Source organism: Bos indicus, chromosome 1, assembly GCF_029378745.1.
Source record: "Bos indicus isolate NIAB-ARS_2022 breed Sahiwal x Tharparkar chromosome 1, NIAB-ARS_B.indTharparkar_mat_pri_1.0, whole genome shotgun sequence".
Taxonomy (NCBI): Eukaryota; Metazoa; Chordata; class Mammalia; order Artiodactyla; family Bovidae; genus Bos; species Bos indicus.
In genome coordinates, this window is record NC_091760.1 from 76742445 (window position 1) to 76761636 (window position 19192).

The 19192-nt window shown below is 36.9% G+C and overlaps 1 protein-coding gene across 3 annotated transcripts in view; it reads left to right on the forward strand.

The window, feature by feature from the left end:
• Positions 1–19192, forward strand: part of LOC109562705 (histone H2B 1/2-like) — a 59573-nt gene that overhangs the window by 28357 nt on the left and 12024 nt on the right. The window contains exon 3 of one of the 3 annotated variants that reach the window (XR_011566731.1): positions 5511–15238. The exons of the other annotated variants lie outside the window; for them this stretch is intronic. The gene's annotated coding sequence lies outside the window, so the exon portion shown is untranslated. Of the gene's footprint in view, positions 1–5510; positions 15239–19192 lie in introns of those variants that run through there. 3 annotated transcript variants of the gene reach the window in all.

The following is a 19192-nucleotide window of genomic DNA, read 5'->3' on the forward strand; positions in this document are numbered from 1 at the left end:
CTTTAAAACTTCTTCAATATTGCTTTCCACTGTGCTATACCAATGATGCTGAGAAGTCAGCTTGACAGTCCTGGGTATCCCTGATATTCTGGAATGATCTATTTAGGCCATCAACTTTCATCATTGTGGAGAAGTCATGTCTTTATGAATTATATACCCTTTAAATTCATCTCTACAAATTCACACTGGGAAGGATACTCAGGTATCAAAATATAAATAAACTTTGCTCAATATGCAATAGGAAATAAGACAAGTAAATTAGAACCTCTTAAGTAAGTAGGACAGAGAAGGTGATGGCACCCCACTCCAGTACTCTTGCCTGGAAAATCCCATGGACGGAGGAGCCTGGTAGGCTGCAGTCCATGGGGTCACGAAGAGTCGGACGCGACTGAGCGACTTCACTTTCACTTTTCACTTTCATGCATTGGAGAAGGAAATGGCAGACCACTCCAGTGTTTTTGCCTGGAGAACCCCAGGGACGGGGGAGCCTGGTGGGCTGCCGTCTATTGGGTCGCACAGAGTTGGACACAACTGAAGCGACTTAGCAGCAGCAGCAGCAAGTAAGTAGGAAATGCCACTGCTGGACTGTACCCGTCAGACTTACATTCCTGTACTTGCCCAGCTTCAGGACCAACAAAAGAGCCTGGAGTCTGAGACTGAGAGGTCAACGGCTTAATGGATGGAGGAGCTTACATGTCTGAAACAAGGTCCGAGAGTGACACCCCACTGTGTGTGGCAGATGGTGCAGGGCATGGCAGGAGACTTCTCTCTCTCTCGAGGGTGGGGAGAAGTTACCAGTTCTGAAGGAATAGACATCAAGTAGGTTTACATGTTGGGTTTTCCTGGTGGATCAGTGGTTGAAAATCCACATACCAATGTAGAAGTCATGGATTCAACCCCTGAGTTGGAAAGATCCCCTAGAGAAGGAAATGGCAACCCTGTCCAGTATTCTTGCCTGGGAAGTCCCATGGACAGAGGAACCTGGCAGGGTCTATGAGATCACAAAAACGTGTCCATGGGGTCACATAAGAGTAGGACACAAATTACCAACTGAACAACAACAGCAACAACAATGGGCTCACTGGTTACTGGAAAACCAGGAGAGAGGCACACCTCTCACCCTTTCCTTTTGGTAAGAATTATCACTAGTGGGGGCCTGGGGCAAGTGTGTAGAAAGGTCAGTCTTGTGAGCAGGGTATAGGTGAGGCATGCACTGGTTGAGCAGGGGTTGTATGGGGAGCAAGAGAACAGCCACCTTGGGTGGCCTGACTATACAGCCAGTAACAAGATTATTAAATTCTCTTTGTTGATTGTTGTTCAGTCATTAAGTTGTATCTGACTCTTTGCACCTCCATGAACTGCAGCACACTAGGCTCCCCTGACCTTCACTGTCTCTTGGAGTTTGCTCAAATTTTTGTCCATTGAGTTGGTGATGCTATTCAGCCAATTCATCCTCTGCACCTCCCCTCTCCCCCAACCCAACCCTGCCGCCTTTTGCCTTCAATCTTTCCCAGTGTCAGGATCTTTTCCAATGAGTCAGCTCTTTACATCAGGTGGCCCAAGTATTAAAACTTCAACTTCAGCATCTGTCCTTCCAATGAATATTCAGGGTTGATTTCCTTTAGGATTGACTGATTTGATCTCCTTGCAGTCCAGGGGACTCTCAAGAATCTTCTCCAGCACCACAATTCAAAAGCACCAATAAAGCAAGACTTCAAGTAAGATATCCAGTGCAAATTAACTATAATATGAATGCTTAAAAACCTCTAACATAGACAGTATCCAAAGGATGAACGTAATCATCCTACTCTACTCTATGCGTGTCAGATTGTATTGTACTTTGAGAGAGTTGCAGACAAATTAGTGTCCCAAAATGAGGACCCAGCTCAGGGTGGTATCTGGAAGACAGTTGCTTTAAAGACCATATAGAAGAATGCATAAGTTTAATTTGAGGGGCAAAAAATAAAAACAAGCAAACAAACTATAGAGGGTCCTAATATTGATTATGGGTCATAAAACACAGGAAGAGAGATTTTAATTCAATAGGAACAAAGCACTGTCTACATTTTATTTAGATCTTTTGACAATAGAATTATTTCCCTCAAAGAACAGTTAGTCCCTACATCAAAAAGAAAAGTGAGTCTGTTGAGTGTGTTGAAGAAAGGATTGCACTTCTAATCCCTTAGATTAGAAGACTAGTAAGGTTCTAAACCTGTGATTCTCTTAACAAAAACTGAAAAGTATATATTGGTATGAACATATATTCAAATATACAGAGTGACTTGTTTATATCATCTGTCATATATTGATCAAAGTTATTACCATGTGTAAGTTTTAAATATAAAGCACTCTCCTTAGTGTGGTTGCCAGACATATTGGACAAGTTAAAATAAACTTTGACTTGATATTGCCCATCTTTGCCCTAAAATCAATTTATATCTTATTACCTAAACAAATACACTGGTTGAATAAAATATACATGTAATATGTGATACAATCATTAATCTCTTTTGCTTCAGAATTAGTTCTCTTATTATATTTGCTCACAAAATTATAAATATTTTCACTCTAAATGGGAGTAGATAGGTATAGGCATGAATGTAAGTCCTTGTCAAGAATATTTCTCATCAGATTTCACTCATCTCCCTAGTTACTACCGCCATATATTAAATAAAAGTAATTTATTCTAACCTCAGGCAGATGGTTCTACAGTAATCATTTTTTGGTTTTTAATTAATTGTTTTCTCAAGCAAAAAAGTATATAAGTTTAGTTTTCTCTGTCTTTTTAATAATGAATTCAAATTGAGGAAGGAGGAGGGGATGACTTACAAGTGACTTTGAAATTCTTTAAACACTAAATTTCTTTTCCTTTTCTTTCCTTCCAAATTTCAAATTAGGAGGTATATTGAAGAATTCAGTGTTTAGGAATCAGACATACATTTTAAAATACACTCTGTATTTATTTATGAAAATAAATATTTAAATAAAGGTTAAATACATATTTAAAATTTATTAAGTACTTACCATGAACCATATACTGCTCTAAGGGGTTTTACATGTATCCAGTCCGGTTCAGTCGCTCAGTCGTGTCCGACTCTTTGCGACCCCATGAATCGCAGCACGCCAGGCCTCCCTGTCCATCACCAACTCCTGGAGTTTACCCAGACTCACGTCCATCGAGTCAGTGATGCCATCCAGCCATCTCATCCTCTGTTGTCCCCTTCTGCTCCTGCCCCCAATCCCTCTTTTCAGAGTCTTTTCCAATGAGTCAACTCTTCTCATGAGGTGGCCAAAGTACTGGAGTTTCAGCTTTAGTATCATTCCTTCCAAAGAAATCCCAGGGCTGATCTCCTTCAGAATGGACTGATTGGATCTTCTTGCAGTCCAAGGGACTCTCAAGAGTCTTCTCCAACACCACAGTTCAAAAGCATCAGTTCTTTGGCACTCAGCTTTCTTCACAGTCCAACTCTCACATCCATACATGACCAATGGAAAAACCATAGCCTTGACTAGATGGACCTTTGTTGGCAAAGTAATGTCTCTGCTTTGGAATAGGCTATCTAGGTTGGTCATAACTTTTCTTCCAAGGAGTAAGCGTCTTTTAATTTCATGGCTGCAGTCACCATCTGCAGTGATTTTGGAGCCCCAAAAAATAAAGTCTGATACTATTTCCATTGTTTCCCCATCTATTTCCCATTAAGTGATGGGACCAGATGCCATGATCTTCGTTTTCTGAATGTTGAGCTTTAAGCCGACTTTTTCACTCTCTACTTTCACTTTCATCAAGAGGCTTTTTAGTTCCTTTTCACTTTCTGCCATAAAGGTGGTGTCATCTGCATATCTCAGGTTATTTATATTTCTCCCGGCAATCTTGATTCCAGCTTGTGCTTCTTCCAGCCCAGCGTTTCTCATGATGTACTCTGTATATAAGTTAAATAAGCAAGGTGACAATATACAGCCTTGACGTACTCCTTTTCCTATTTGGAACCAGTCTGTTGTTCCATGTCCAGTTCTAACTGTTGCTTCCTGAGCTGCGTACAGGTTTCTCAAGAGGCAGGTCAGGTGCTCTGGTATTCCCATCTCTTTCAGAATTTTCCACAGTTTCTTGTGATCCACACAGTCAAAGGCTTTGGCATAGTCAATAAAGCAGAAATAGATGTTTTTCTGGAACTCTCTTGCTTTTCCATGATCCAGCGGATGTTGGCAATTTGCTCTCTGGTTCCTCTGCCTTTTCTAAAACCAGCTTGAACATCTGGAAGTTCACAGTTCACGTATTGCTGAAGCCTGGCTTGGAGAATTTTGAGCATTACTTTACTAGGGTGTGAGATGAGTGCACTTGTGCAATAGTTTGAACATGCTTTGGCGTTGCCCTTTTTTGGGATTGTATCAGCTTACTTAAAATCATCACAACAATACTCTGAGGTTAATTCTTTTATTATATTCATTTTGAAAATAAGGAAACTGAGATATATTTAGGTTAGTCAACAGATTCAGTTTGGTTCAGAGGCCAGATTCTTGGCCGTCACTTTTTATTGATAGAGAAAGTGCATTGTGCCAAGAAAGTGACAAGTGACAATTTTAGCTGGAATAGCAATAGGTTTTAGCCATAAAAATTAGGAATTAGTAAAGGTAATATTTTCCTTTTTGTTTTTAAAAGATATTTATGACTAAATGCTATTGTTTATTTTTATGTTTTCCCAAAATTAATATAACTCTGGGGGGAATATTTCTCATCCAGTCTTGTTCTCTTTCTTTCATTTTCTCTCCTTCTGTTAGACACACAAACACATATTCTAGCGTTTTTAATGTTTTTATAACTTTGTGCACTGGAGGCCAGTAGATACTTAGTGGAGGCAAGTAAGTTATCTTTTTCTACACACAGAATCTTTACGTCTACAAAACGGCCTCTACAAAACTGAACTTCCAGCTGCTAGCATGATTTAATTTAGGAATATCCCACAGGTTTTCCCTTTGCATATTAGACGTAAGATACTCCCTGGAAAAATTACCCCTGGCTACCATTTGGTCTTCCTTGGACTGGCATAGTTGGGATTGAAGAGTAAGATTGTCTTTGTCCTGTACAGGCCCTGGACAAGTCTTATATTTTCTGGGCTTCTAGTTCCTTCTCTGTGAAATAAGGAGCTTTTTCAAGTGACCCCTACGGCATTTTCCAGTTTTCAAATGTCTTTGACTCACTAAGTCAGGTAACCGCTTATCTGCAAATGTGCTTACATTGACTACAGCGTAGGGTGTTCATTTCCACAAATATTTCCTTAGAGTCTTTTGTGGACCAGGTCCTTAGAAAGTCAAAGTGTAGGATAAAGAATTTGTATGGGATAGCCCGCATTCTCAAGTAACTTAAGGTCTTGCAGAGAAGAGTGTTAATTTGAAAAATAACGACATTTCAATGTGATTAGTGCTATACAAATAGTGTAAGAACAGTTTTATGGAAGCATATTTTAAACATGATTTGAGAGATTTACCTTCTGTCATATTATTTTCGTTTCCAGGGTGCCTGAAGAGTGACTGACGGGTCTCACCCTAACATTAAGTATGTGCACATGTTTTCTGAATAAGGATGTATCTTACCATCTGCAAGTTAAGACTAGAAAAAGCCTTCAAGGTCTATGCTATTATGATTGTAAAGGAACAAAAGTAACTTTTTTAATATTCAAGATCCATATTATTTTTCAGGGTCCGTCGATGTAAAAAAAAAATGAAGCTGTAAAGTCCATTCTTAATATATCTTACTTATAATTATCACCATGAGCTATTTTCTTGAATAGATGCATGATACTGGATGCTTGGGGCTGATGCAGTGAGACGGCCCAGAGGGATGGTACGGGGAGAGAGGAGGGAGTGGGGTTCAGGATGGGGAACACGTGTATACCTGTGGCGGATTCATGTTGATGTATGGCAAAACCAATACAATATTGTAATTAACCTCCAATTAAAATAAATAAATTTATATTAAAAAAGAAATAAAATGTGCTTAGCCTTCTTCCTTTATATTTTTTAGTATATTAAAAAATTCTGTTTTTCAAAAAAATTTTCTTGTCTATGCCACCCAGCATGTAGGATCTTAGTTCCCCGACCAAGGATCAAACCTGTGCCCTTCACACTGGAAGTGTGGCTTCTTAACCACTGGAACACGAGGGAAGTCCCCAAATGTTCTTTCTTACTCTTCACATTGAGCCTTTGTTTCAGCATTTGTGAATCTTGTTCATTATCTGCAATAAACTCTCACTCACTAGTCTGCAAGATATTAGAATTCACTTACCTGTCAATGTGAAGCAGAACTATATACCTCTCACTAAAGCATACACTTTAGCCTTAAATCTAATTATAATTGTGAAAATGGTAATGAACTTGAAAATTAAGTTGTGGAATTTCATTTTGCAGAGTTGACAGTGGAAATCAAGGCTGTGAGCAAAGCCATCCTTGTTCCCAGTCTGTCCCATAATAATTTCCAGCTTTATCCAGTCCTCTCTGAGCAGTACTGGGGCACTAAAATCTCATATTTATTTTTTACTATATTTAAAGTCTAGTATGAAATAACAACAAAAGTAGGTTAAATCATTGGAAGAAAAATTACTTTCATTATTTACATAAAACAGAGTGAAGTAAAAATCACTCAAAATGACGAACATTGAAGTTAACTATTACTGCATTAAAGATTACTTAATTAAAAATTAAAAATAATGTTTAGCTAGTTCAGTTATTAAAAGTTTTAAAACACTTTTTCAAGATTTGAGTTTGTTAAGCAACAAAACTTCCAATAACATATTTCTCTTAATTATTTTATTCATGGATCTTTGAGCACAACCTTATTAAATAATTATGATTTATTGAACTTTGTCTCATTGAAGAAAAATTATCTATCTAATTATCTATTTGGTTATGATTATTTAAAAGCCTCATGATCCCCCATCCCCATTCCTGTGGACCGAAGGGTGATATTTTGATTAAGGAAAAGGAAATTGGAACAAAGAATAGCTCATTTCCATATTACCAAAATAGGTGTCTAGTAATAATCATAATAATCCTTAACATTTGTTTAATTCTTCCTCAGAGTCAGCACTCTGCTAATAGTGTCAAGTTCTTTATCTTGTTTCATCTTCAGGTAGTTTTAAGAGATGATATTATTATTATTAGCCATAAGTTTGCAAAGCACTAACTTTGCTATGGAATGTTTAAATGCCTTAAGAGAGGTCACAGCTAGTAAGTGGTAAGTGGTGGGGTGGAGGGAGCAGGGGGAGGATTCAAACCTGATGTGTTCACAGTCTATATTCTAACTACGTATCATAAGCCTCTTAAATATAAATAATTTCTACTCACCCTTTTACCTAGAGCAAGTTATCTAGAAAGTATCTTTTCATTCTTTCTTTTCTTTTGGGAAACTTGCTAGGATGAAGAAAGCATCTGCAAATATTAAGACAAAGTATATGGAAGAGGATATACTGATCACATATGTGTATAAAAATCTCTTTTTAGAAACAGGGCTGGCTAGATTAAGGAAGGAAAAATTGGAGGCAGGGCTGTAGAATCTGGCCCAGTGTCTGTTTACTTTGGTCCAAAGAATTCAAGATCCCAAGGAGAAAGCTCTCTACCGATGCAAGGGCTATTGGTATATCAAACTACTCTGAAATGTGTCTGTTGGAAATGTTTTTCTACATTTACTGTCTTAACATTAAAGTTTTATTGATTGAATTAACTCAGTAAGCAAAAATTGGTTTTTAATTTAGGACTTTTTTTTAGCTCATTTAAAAATACTGATTCTGGGATCAAAACATAATATCTTAAAAAATGGCTTTTACTTTCTCAAAAACCTTGTTTTCTCTATCAACATGCCCTTATTGGGGCAGAGAAAAAACTTTGACTTTCCAAATGCTTATTTTAAAAGATAGGTTTGCACCTACTATAAGAAGGAATTTGCTTCTAAGGACCCTGTAAATAGGATAAGTAGATTTAAACTAATACATGGAAACAAATGTAAAAGGTGGTTTTATTTCTGGCATATTGCTCATATCTCCTAATAAGAAGAATGAGTTCTTCTTCTGTTCTTCTGAGGTTCTATCAGATGCTGCTGACATACAAAACCCTTACCTGCCTTGGGTTTGGTTACCAGACCTCAACCTTGCTCCATTTCAGGAGCATTTCCAGATCACTTCCGTTTTGTCTCCTCCACAACTTTTTATCCTTAGTTTTTCTGGTTTCTCAAATCACAAGTTAGTTTTGTTACTCATTGTCACTGGTCACCTTATTATTTGGAAAGACTATTTGGTTTTTAAATTTCATTAAATTTTAATCTTTGATTCCTGACTTGTGGGATCTTTCCTCTATTTGCAAGTTATCAAGGTAAAAGTTTCCCATTTCTAGCTCTATTTCAGTTACAGGGAATGTGTCCTATCTGGAATCACCTTCACTCATACTCCTTCTGACAAAGGGATAGAAGTTATTGTTTTCTTCACCAGTATGGAGTAAGATATGTGAAGAAAGTACAGGGGTAGGGTTTGGAAAGAACTAATGTGAAAAGCTTAATTTATTAACTAAATATTAAGTTATAATTGTGGAATTTAATTAGAATTATGGAACCGACTCAATGGACCTGAGTTTGAGCAACTCCTAGAGTTGGTGATGGACAGGGAAGCCTGGAGTGCTGTAGTCCATGGGGTCGCAAAGAATTGGACATGACTGAGCAACTGAACTGGACTGATGGAATTTCGTTTAATTCCATAACTAATTTGCCTTCAAAAAAACAGTTGTCTTACTTCCTATTACATAGATCTTATTAATAGAGAAACCAGGTATGGTTGTTTTGCACTCCAGACTTGGCTGAATTTCAGGAAAAAATGCAAATCGTGAGCTAAATTTGTATCTTTACAGGTTTCACTTCTATCTGGGGATGTACTTTTTAGATAAATTATGAAACAGGATTTTGTTCTGTGGTTTAAATTCTGATGATTAATATATTTTGGTCACATGATAATAATACCTTACATTTGCCTTGAATTCCATCTTGAGGGGATGTATCTTTTGGATAAACATTAAATAGAATACAGCACATCAATATTTTTGAAAAGACTAGATCCTCAAGAAGATATAGTCTCCTACACACACATACACGTATTTCTGTAGAAAGTGGATACCAATACTTACTCTGTAATACTGTAGGAATGATTAAATTTAATAATGTATGTAAAGCAAACGTAAATACTTAGTATGTATTCAATAAAATGATGACTATCATGATAGTTTCACATTCAATTGAATTTTATAAAATAGGTAGTATTTTGAGGTGGTTACTCTCATTAATCAAATTATCTCATGAATTTTCAATTGAGGACTCGAGACAAAGTGAAGATAAATGATCAGCTCCAAAACACATACCCAGTAAAGTGTAGAGATTGTTTTGAGTTTTGAGCAAATTGTTCTCTCTCTCAGATAATGTGCACATTGGAAAGTATCAGCAGAGAAATTAAATGGTTGATCTTTTTCTAAGTAACTGCAAGTTAATGTAGGACTAGGCAGTGATGCAAATAAAGACACTCTGATGGAAGAGACTCTGGCAACCGAGGCAACTCCCTAGAGTTCATTAAAGACAAGAGAACAGTTCTGTATTGTCTATCAATGAATGTCTTCTGTCATAGCCAAGAGATGGGCCACGCAGACTGAAACACCTCTTTGAACCAAACTACTGTAACAAAAAATATGAAATGGTAACTATTCCTCTGTGCCTGAAGCATAATGAAATGCATATGTGGTACTGGGGTGAGGTATTATGAGATAAGATCCAGAAGGCAGATTGGCTCATTTAACAAATTCTAAAAAAAATTTCTCAACTATGTTCCAGAGCTAGGCTAAACAAGCCAGTTCTGCATTTGAGAAACTTAATCCAAGAGAAGAGAAAAATAAGCACACTCTTATAACAAGTGCTATGGCTGCTGTAAATTCAGGGAGAGCATGAAGGAAGTCACTTAATTGCCTTTGCCTGGAGGGTGGAGGGTGGTTTCATAACGTAGGAGGTACATGAGTTAAGATATGAAGGATATGTACAGTACTCAGTGATGAGAACCACAGAGAGGTATCTGTGGATGAAAGTGTGCATTCTAGGGGAAAGCGCTATTATATTTGGGATGGAATATACAATAACTGTATAATTTCTTAATATCAGCAATGGAAAATAAAAAAATCTTAACAAATAACAAGATGGCCATGTAATATTTAAGATAAATTTAATGCACCTCTCATACCAAGTCCATATTTAATGCATGCTTGCCTCATGGATATTAGAACATTTTATCATAGACCTGGGTTTTCAAATCAACCTATGAAATGATCAATAATCACAACTTGCTTATTTTCATTGAGCTACCTAATACACTCCATTCTGAAGTCAGGAGAACAGAGAAGTATGAGCTATATATAGTTGGAAAGGCTAAAAACCTCAGTAACTAGAACAGACATTTGCTTATTGGCATAGGTACACTGAAGGATGTTCTCTCCTCACATTACTAACATGTCAGGATTTTTAACAGATGTTATTAAGACACCACAGTAATGTGGAGATGTATGTAAGCTGAGAGCATAATCACTATGAGGACTGAAGGCTGATGATTTGACTGTGTTGAAATTACTCTGGTGCCCCTCTAATTTGTCACATGACTTAATGTCTAACTCCATTATTTGGTTTTAAAAACCTAGGTTCTTGATGATTTCTTTTTCTTTTCATGAAGTGGATAATGATTTGTAAACTGACTCTTCATGTTCCTAAACCACTGAGCATTTAAAAAATTAGTTTCCATGAAATAGATGTGGTTTCAAAGGAAGTCTTGGCTCAAGCAGCTTCTGTTTGTGGACTTTGACTACCAGGATATCCATTGAATGAAAGATGGTGATTTCTAAATTATTCTATTTTTACTTTGATATCCTTTCTTAACTCTTTGGTTTTCTTCATGCTACTTCCCAGGATCTCCTTCTTGTTTGTCCTCATGATATGTTACCACTAGCAACTGTTATTACTGGCCCTCTTTTTTCCATCTGCTACCAAATCTTAGGGTAAAAGTGGAAAAACCTTGCAAGTATAATTGCTCAAGGAGATATTTCCACACATATTACTAGGGGCAATCTTCAGCATTCTTTTTTTTAATATGCTGAAACATGATAATCAGGTGAAAATTGAAAAATGACCTATATTATTTAGCCTAAACTAAGCCAAATAAATTAATCTTAATAATAAAGACACAACACTGGATTTTCCTGTTGTTCTTTTGAGTGGATTTAATTCTCTTCATTTCTATGAAAGATTGAACAAAAACATTAACTGAGTGCTTATTTGTACTAGGCACTGTGTTAAGTGCTTTGAATATGATTAGACAGTCAGAATAAACATTCTGCTCTTAAGAAATTCACCAGTTAGAGGGAAAGAGAGACACACATACAAAGATGATTTTTTAATAAGAATATAAGAATAACTCACATGAGGCAATGTTAAATTTCTATTCTGGGGGTAGAAAAACAAATTTCTTTTTTATGTGTGAGAGATTCACATATTTTAGCATAAACTGTCACTGAAGATTTGAATATGTCTGGGACATGTCTGGAGATCAATAGTAGGGACTCATCTGGAAATTCTTCGCATGATAAACCAAACAGTTTTACAAGAAAGAACTCTGAGTATCAGAGTGGGTTGAGATGTGTAAAAAAATTGATTCAAATCTCTTTTGGAGAGGGGATTTTTCTTTGACTGTCTCTTGTTAACATGTTCTTGAGTCTTAACGCGAGGAATAAAGAAAAAATAAGATCTGAGTCCCTAACTTTCTGCTTAGGGACAGTGCAGAACTTGCTGGGTAGAACTTTAGCTATAGAGTCAGACTCTGAATATGAACTCTGCCATTTTCTATCTGTGTGCTCATGGGTAGTTTAGTTTAGCTCTCAAAATTTTATTTTCCTCTTATTTAACTTGGAGATATATATGGATTTCACTGAGTCAAGTCTGACTCTTCTGACCCCATGGACTGTAGCTGTCCATGGAATTCTCCAGGCAAGAATACTGGAGTGGGTAGCCAGTCCCTTCTCCAGGGGATCTTCCTGACCCAGCGATCGAACCCGAGTGTCCCACATTGCAGGCAGATTCTTTACCATTTGAGCCACCAGGGAAGCCTGTAAATACTGATATTTTACCTTATAAGCATATGATAATGGTTAATATTCACAAAAACCTAATGAATACCTAGTCTGTAGAGTAAATTATTTTAGGCAAGGAAATAAAAATAAAAGGAAAGTTAGATGTGAAACCTGCACTTTAAGGGAAATAATATTGATTTGGGGAATAGAATAGGTACATGAGATCGTTTATACATATAGTCTCAATTAAGTCATGTAGATGTATTATGAAGTCTACTGTTTTAGCACTGGTTAAATATCATAGCCTTTAAATATTTGTTCAATATTAATTTAGAGGAGATGCTTGATTATTGTGTCAGGGGAGGGATCTGGGCCAAAGAAGAGACAACAGCTGGTACTATTTCTAATCTAACTACGCAAAATAGACTATTTTTAAGAGGAAGAGATTGAGACACCTTTATTTGTCAAGGTCAAGTGCTGAAAAAATTTGTCAGTTGCCATAGAGGTTGATAGTATGCTTATTTCAATTAATGAAAGTCGTGTCATAGCATACTCCATATTCTGATTATGCATATATATTTTCCCTTATATATAATTATACATTCCTATATATAAACCTAATATATAACACATATATGAAAAGAATGTAGAAAAAATTTATTTGTGGAGTTGAATTATCACAAAGAGAGCATCTGTGTAATCATCACCCAGTTCAAGAAATGGAATATTACCAGCACCCATTCTACCTTCATTCACTATTTCGTGCCTGCCTCTGAAAAAACTGATGATAATGCCAATTTCTAATACTATTCTTTAGTTTTTGAGTTTTGTACAAATGGAAGCATATAGTATTAATATACATTATCCCTGACTGAGTTCTTTTGATAAATATTAGGTTGGTAATATTTAAATATGTTGTTGCTTTTGGCTGTAGTTTGTTTATTTTCATTACCATATCAGATCAGATCAGATCAGTCGCTCAGTCGTGTCCGACTCTTTGCGACCCCATGAATCGCAGCACGCCAGGCCTCCCTGTCCATCACCAACTCCCGGAGTTCACTCAGACTCACGTCCATCGAGTCAGTGATGCCATCCAGCCATCTCATCCTCTGTTGTCCACTTCTCCTCCTGCCCCCAGTCCCTCCCAGCATCAGAGTCTTTTCCAATGAGTCAACTCTTCGCATGAGATGGCCAAAGTACTGGAGTTTCAGCTTTAGCATCATTCCTTCCAAAGAAATCCCAGGGCTGATCTCCTTCAGAATGGACTGGTTGGATCTCTATTCTAATATATAAATGTGTTCTCAGTTAATAGCCATCCTTTTGCTGTTGGATTCTCCACAGTTCTTGACCATTAGGAATACTGCTGCTATGAGTAATTTTGCATGTATCTTTTTGATGCTTCTCTGTATGATTTTTAAAACATTGTAATACTGAGTGGAATTCCTTTGTCATAAAGTAGGACATGTTACTTCAACTTTAGTAGGAAATGCCAAGAGTGTGTGCTCTAAATTACTTTGTTTAATCATTTTCTATGGATATTTCAGTGCTTCCCTGGTGCCTCAGTTGGTAAAGAATCTGCCTGCAATGTGGGAGACCTGGGTTCCATCCCTGGGTTGGGAAGATTCCTTGGAGGAGGGCATGGCATCCCACTCCAGTATTCTTGCCTGGAGAATCCCCACGGACAGAGGAACCTGGTGGGCTACAGTCCATGGGGTCACAAAGAGTATCAGACATGACTGAGTGACTAAGCATGGATATTCCAAGAATTTTTGAAAGAAGGTATTTCTACAGGTGTTGCAAATATTTCAGTTGGATCAAGTTTGCTAACCACATTGTTAAATTTTTTTCTATATTTACTGGTTTTCTCTTTTATATTTATTCTATCAGCTAGTGAATAACTTGCATTAAAATATCCCCTTATCATGTATTTGTCTATTTCTCTTCCATACATATGTTATTTTTTGTCTCACAAATTTTGAGACAATAACATTGTGTGCAAATGTATATCTTATATCTTTATAATCCTAGTGGGTAACTTTTTACCATTTGATGTGTCTGACTTTATTTTTAATAATGATTGTTTTGTACTAAAGTTTGCTTTGTCTGATACTGATATAACTTAAAAGCTTTCTTTCAGTTAGTGTTTGTATTCTATATCTTTTTCCAAATTTTTAAGTTCAACATTGCAGGACCTATATATTTTTAAAAATGCTTTGTGGGACTTCCCTGGTGGTCCAGTGGTTGGGGGCTCTGTACTTTCACTGCAGAGGTGTGTGTTTGATCCCTGGTGGGGGAACTAAGATCCTGCCATTCTGCATGATGCAGCCAAAAACAAATAAATAAATTAATTGATTAATTTGAAAAGATTAGCTCTTTGGAGCTCTGTTGTAAAAAAAACAAAAAAGTAAAAAATGCTTTTTGTAGGTTGTATATTATTATTTTCTGAGTCTTACAAAAAAAAAATGAAGTCTCTCAGTCGTGTCCAACTTTTTTCGACCCCATGGACTGTAGCCTACCAGGCTCCTCCATCCATGGGATTTTCCAAGCAAGGGTACTGGAGTGGGTTCTATTTCCTTCTCCAGGGGATCTTCCCAACCCAGGGATCGAACTCAGGTTTCCCGCATTGCAGGCAGATGCTTTACCATGTGAGTCACCTTAAATTAGAACACTTAGTCCACTTATAAGCATTAATTCTATTGATATAGTTGTTCTAAAATCTGTCATTTTCCTATTTGCTTTCTATTTATTTCTCCTCTCTCTTATCTTGTTTTCACCTTCTGCTTCTTTGGGGTAGAATACATATTTATCTGGTTCCATTTTTTTCTCTGTTAGGTGAAAATTACTTTTTATTATTATTTTTGTAAATACTTTAGGAATACGATATCCTTGACTTAGTCTAAATTAATTGGCACTTATACCTTAAAAAACTAAGGGACTTAATACTTTTAACTCCTTTTACTGCTACATTTCATCTATAAGCAGTTGATAAGTATTTTAATTTTATTTCTCTCTATATATCTAGCCTAAGACATTATTGTTTGATATAGTCAATCTTTATTTAGACTCACCTTGATATTGACTACTTTTATTGCTCTTTATTCTTTCTTATATCTATGATTTTCCATCTGAAATTATTTCCCTTCCACTTAAAAAATACTCCTTGTAATTAATTTTGTCTGTTGGATAATATTCTCATAATTTTTAGTTATATGAAGATAAGTTTATTTCACATTAATTTTTTAAGATGCTTGTTTTTATCATTTTGTTTTTCTGGGTACAGCAATCTAAAGTTTTATTTATTTTATTTTAGTACTATAAGAGTATATGTTATTGTTTTTATTTTATTTTATTACTTCTGCTGAGGATTCAGCTCTCAGTCCAATTATTGCTCTTTTGAAAATATTTGTGTGTGTGTGTGTTTTTAGCTTCTTTTATGCTCTGTTATTGTTTCAGGTTTTTAGGAATATCAGTTAAATGTAATTAGGTCAGAATTACTTGGGTCACTTGGATCAATTACTTGGATCTCTTGGATCAAACATACCTTCTTAACTTTTGTGTCATTTATCATGGTAGAATTCTCCTCTATTATGTCTTCACATATTGCTGCTGCTTTTCTTCTCTCTTTTCTTTTTCTGAGATTTCAATTATACTTATCTGAGACTATCTCACTAGATCTTCCTTATGTCTTACCCAACTATTACGCCTGTTTCACTCACTTTGCTCAGTGATTGATTAGGGTTTATTTCTTCTGATTCACCTTCAAGGTCACTGATTCTCTCTTCAAACCTACTTATTCAAAAGATTTTGAGTTATGTTTTGCTTATTGTGTGCTTGGTTTTAACTTTTTCCTTTTTTTCTTATTTATTAGGAATATGTATAGGAGTCAGGTGCTATATAAGAGTAAGACTGCAGATGAAGACTCAATATTGGGCCATATTGCTTATTATGGCAAATGCAAGTTCTGCTTTTATGAGAGTATTGGCAGGCAATTGGCACAAATTAAGTTAGTAAGGATAGAAAATTATAAACCATTTTTATGATAGGAAAGTATTATGATAGGAAAAATACAGAAAGCAAAGAGGAACAAAAGAGCCTCCTGATGAAAATGAAAGAGGAGAGTGAAAAAGTTGTTTGAAACTCAACATTCAAAACACTAAGCTCATGGCATGCAGTCCCATCACATCACGGCAAACAGCAGGGGAAAAAGTGGTAGCAGTGACGTATTTTATTTTCTCGGGCTCCAAAATCACTGTGGATAGTGAGTGCAGTTGCAAAATTAAGACGTTTGCTCCTTGGAAAGAAAGTTATGACAAACCTAGATGGTATATTAAAAAGCAAGAGGCATCACTTTGCTGACAAAGATCTGTATAGTCAAAGATCTATGGTTTTTCCAGTAGTCATATAGGGATGTAAGAGTTGGACCGTAAATAAAGCTGAGCGCCAAAGAAGTGATACTTTTTTTTTGTCTTTTTTTTTTTTTTTGTACTTTACAATATTGTATTGGTTTTGCCATACATCAACATGAATTTGCCACGGGTGTACACGAGTTCCCCATCCTGAACCCCCCCTCCCACCTTCCTCCCCATACCATCCCTCTGGGTCATCCCAGTGCACCAGTCCTTTTAAAGTGGTGTTAGAGAAGACTCTTGAGTGTTCCTTGGACTGCAAGGTGATCAAACCTGTCAGTTCTAAAGGAAATCAACCTTGAATATTCATTGGAAGGACTGATGCCAATACTTTGGCCAACTGATGTGAAAAATTGACTCATTGGAAAAGACCCTAATGCTGGGAAAGATTGAAGACAGGAGGAGAAGCAGGCAGCAGAGGATGAAATGGTTAGATAGCATCACTGACTCAATGCACAAGAATTTGAGCAAACTCCCGGAGACAATGGAGGACAGGGGAGTCTGGTATGGTATAATTCATGGGGTTGCAAAGAGTGGGGCATGATTTAGCAACTGAACACCAACCACAAGGGAGCAGAGGCAGAAAAATCTAAGCTAGTCTGAGGATTCAAGAAATACTTCTCTAAGGAAGAGTAAGCTAACCAGTCATAAGAACGGACATGGGTGATATGTATTCCCAAGGGCAGAAGCAATGTAAGGAAAATCTGAAAAGTGAGCATGTGATCCATTTGAAAGTCTTGATATTCTCAGTCATTGACAGAGGTTATCATAAAGGAGTAAGTGGCTTCAGGATGTTAAAGAAGAGACATACAGATCACTACAGCCTCACTGATCTTGGTAAGAAATTGCTTTATAACAAAGGCAATAGGAGACTATTGAAAAATTTTAAGCACACGATAAAAGTGGTCCAGTAAATGATTTGCAAAGATGGCACAGTTGGAAGGAGATTAAAGTAGAAGAGAAATACACTAGATACAGTAAAAACACGTATAAACCTTGTATATAAGGGAGGAATGTTAGTAACAAATCAGAGTAGTAGAAGTAGGGACATGAAGAACTGGAATCACTTGAGAGCTAATTAAGAAACAAAATGACAGAATGAGGTGGTTTGTTGGTAGGATGGATACTGTGCCATTCAAATCCACTTTTTAGACTGTGCTGCTGCTAAAAAGCCCTAGCTTCAGCTGGGAAGATCTCCCTTGCCCAAGGTTGTACCCCTTCCTACATGGCCACATCCAGTGAATAATCAGTGTGGGGATATAAATATTCATCCATGATTAACCATAGGAATGGGATGGGGACAGCATCCCAGCCCAACTATTCCCTCTACACAGTCTTGTTTCCTTCTTTTCCCTCCAATGCCCTCCCTTCCTTCCCATCCTAGTCGCACTTACTAGTAAACTTCTGAAAGCTAGTTTCTGCCTTAGAGTTTGCTTCCCAGAGAACCCAACCTGTAACAATTGGTTATGAGGCTGAAGAGTGTAATGAAGAGTGATGATTTAATAGACTTTTGTCTTGAAAACTTTCAAGATTTCTGTCTTGAAAACTGGATAATAGATAGGTTATTTAATGAGATAGAGAATCCCAGAAAAAAAGAGGGTGTATTTTAAAATGAAGTTGTAAGTGCCCATGTGACATCTAAGGAATTATTCAGGCATCTCTTAGCTCTTCAGGTCTGCATTCTAGGAGAGAAACCATGGAGGTTGAGAGTAAAGGAGGTAGGTAAGGAAATTAGAGAACTGATTACTGTTTGAAATGACAATTAAGTGGATGACAAAATAAATTGACTAGAATATGAAAACAAAGCATAAGCTCTGAATTCCACTGTGAAGAACTGTAATTTGGCACAGTTTTTTTTTTTTTTAATTTGAATTCTTATAAAAATGACAAGAGTTAAGATGTCATGTCAGGCTAGTTCATTTTAACATGAGATTTACATTTCAATACTTTGGTAAAAATACCTTCTACCTTAGCACTCTCTGCCTGTTTTGAGCCCAGTTGAAATGTTCAGTTCAGTTCAGTTCAGTCACTCAGTCCTGTCCGACTCTTTGCTACCCCATGAACTGCAGCACGCCAGGCCTCCCTGTCTATCACCAACTCCTGGAGTTCACTCAAGCTCACGTCCATCGAGTCGGTGATGCCATCCAGCCATCTAATCCTTTGTTGTCTCCTTCTCCTTCTGCCCCCAATCTCTCCCAGCATCAGAGTCTTCTTCAATGAGTCAACTCTTCACATGAGGTGGCCAAAGTATTGGAGTTTCAGCTTTAGCATCAGTCCTTTCAAAGAACACCCAGGACTGATCTCCTTTAGAATGGACTGGTTGGATCTTCTTGCAGTCCAATGGACTTTCAAGAGTCTTCTCCAACACCAAAGTTTAAAAGTATCAATTCTTTGGCACTCAGCTTTCTTCACTGTCCAACTCTCACATCCATACATGACCACAGGAAAAACCATAGCCTTGACTAGACAGACATTTGTTGGCAAAGTAACGTCTCTGCTTTTGAATATGCTGTCTAGGTTGGTCATAAGTTTCCTTCCAAGGAGTAAACGTCTTTTAATTTCATGACAGAAATCACCATCTGCAGTGATTTTGGAGCCCAAAAAAATAAAGTCTGACACTATTTTCACTGTTCCTCCATCTATTTCTCATGAAGTGATGG